Source organism: Sorex araneus, chromosome 6 (assembly GCF_027595985.1).
Source record: "Sorex araneus isolate mSorAra2 chromosome 6, mSorAra2.pri, whole genome shotgun sequence".
NCBI classification, from domain to species: Eukaryota; Metazoa; Chordata; class Mammalia; order Eulipotyphla; family Soricidae; genus Sorex; species Sorex araneus.
This window is the reverse complement of record NC_073307.1, coordinates 149700052-149702055: the sequence shown is the minus strand read 5'-3', so window position 1 is coordinate 149702055 and position 2004 is coordinate 149700052. Positions and strand designations below refer to the sequence as shown.

At 42.7% G+C, this 2004-nt stretch overlaps 1 non-coding gene across 1 annotated transcript; it reads right to left on the bottom strand.

Annotated features, from left to right (window-relative positions):
- Positions 1-72, bottom strand: TRNAA-AGC (transfer RNA alanine (anticodon AGC)). Its single transcript has one exon. It is a non-coding gene; the product is annotated as a tRNA-Ala (tRNA).
- Positions 73-2004: the final 1932 nt, after the last annotated feature.

Genomic DNA, 2004 nt, shown 5'->3' with positions numbered 1-2004 from the left:
AAGAGATGCTGGGGATCAAACCCGGGACCTCATACATGCTAAGCATGTGCTCTACCACTGAGCTACATCCCCACTGGAGCAATGCCACAGTGGGTAGGGTGTTTGCCTTGCATGTAACTGACCTGGGTTTGATTCCTCCATCCTTCTCGGAGAGCCCCGCGTGTTACCAAGAGTATCCCACCCGCATGTTACTGGAGATGTTACTGGTGCCCACTTGAGCAAATCGATCACTTGTATCACTTGTCATCCCGTTAATCTTCGATCTGCTCGAGCGGGTGCCGGTAATGTCTCCACTCGTCCCTGTCCTGTGCTACTGTAGCCCAGTGATATCTGCTCATTCCAGGAACATGAAGAGTCCTTAATTTTCTTTAGAATCAGAATAAAATAGTGTTTTTACAGAGACAGTTAGAAGTGCTCTAGGAAGTGCAAATTAGCAACCCACATGATCCTAAAATTTGTAAAGACAAAATTATTTTATAATTATATAAATTCAAAGCATTAGGTATTTATAGAGAAGTAAGACCAAAGCAAAGAAATTCTGATGTTAGAGAAGAGAGGCAGAAGGAAATAAAGATGATCCTTAGAATTGACTTTCAGTTAGAAGTATGCCCAACGGAGAAATGGAGGGATAAGATAGCCAAGGAAATGCAACGATGCATTAGGTAAATTTAACTATTTTACTGGACAAGGAGGGGAAGCTGAAATGTAATTATGTGTAATGCATGAAACCTGATCAGTAGCAGTACTATAAACCACAGGGCCAAAAGTTGTAAAAAGCACCTCTCCTAGAGGCAGACTGGTGGGTGGGAACCCAAGCTGAGGGTGGTGGAGAGGGGCATTGGTGGAGGGAAGTGGACACAATTGAAGAGGTTGGTGTTGAAACATTATATACTTGAAACTTATTGCGTGTATTTTTGTCATTCACTGTAACAAAATAAAAGTAAAGATGATCTCAAGCATCATAGTGTTCACTATGTTGTGTTCACCTTTGTTGCACTTTGGCCAATTTACAGCCATGATATCTTCCTGTTTACTCAGCCCCCCTCCCTCCAGTTGGCCTCCTATCCTCAAGCTGTCACCCCATTTACATGAATTTCCCCTATAGCCCCAGGAATTTCCTTGAAACCTACAAGAGACCTCCTTGCCCGGAGTAGAGAAACTCATCTAAAGAATCTTAAGAAGATGAGTATCACTGTATTACTGTCACTGCCGTCCCGTTGCTCATCAATTTGCTCGAGCGGGCGTCACTAAAGACTCCACTGTGAGACTTATCGTTATTGTTTTTGGCATATCGAATACGCCACGGGGAGCTTGCCAGGCTCTGCCATCCGGGCAGAATAGTCTTGGTAGCTTGCTGGGCTCTCTAAGTGGGACAGAGGAATCGAACCCAGATTGTCCATATGCAAGGCAATGGCCTACCTGCTGTGCATGCATTATTTCAGAAAACCAAAGTTGTGATCTCCATAAAATCGACATTCATATCAAAACAAAAACTTCTGATTTGAACTTACAGTCAGACGATGGAAAACCATGTGTTAGGTCCTGTAATCCTAATTATTTACTAGCACTGTAGCATTGTCATCCCATTGTTTGATTATTTATAATCAAAGAGAAAACATGAGTTGATAAACACAGAAAGACAGCCATTGACAATTAATGATCAAAAGCCATATACCATAAATAAGTCTTAGTCCAGATGAATGCTGCCTTAGAGATCTATCTCTGAACTCAGTCATTATTCCTTCACACTTTTGGACTGGTCGCTCCTCACTAATTTGAGGCTGGGAGATAATCATAATAATTATAGTAATCACTGTATCACTGTATCATTGTCATCCCATTGCTCATCGATTTGCTCAAGCGGGCATCAGTAATGTCTCCATTGTGAGACTTGTTGTTACTGTTTTTGGCATATCGAATATGCCACGGGTAGATTGCCAGGCTCTGCCCTGAGGGCCAGATACTCTCAGTAGCTTGCCGGGCTCTCCGAGAGGGGCAAAAGAA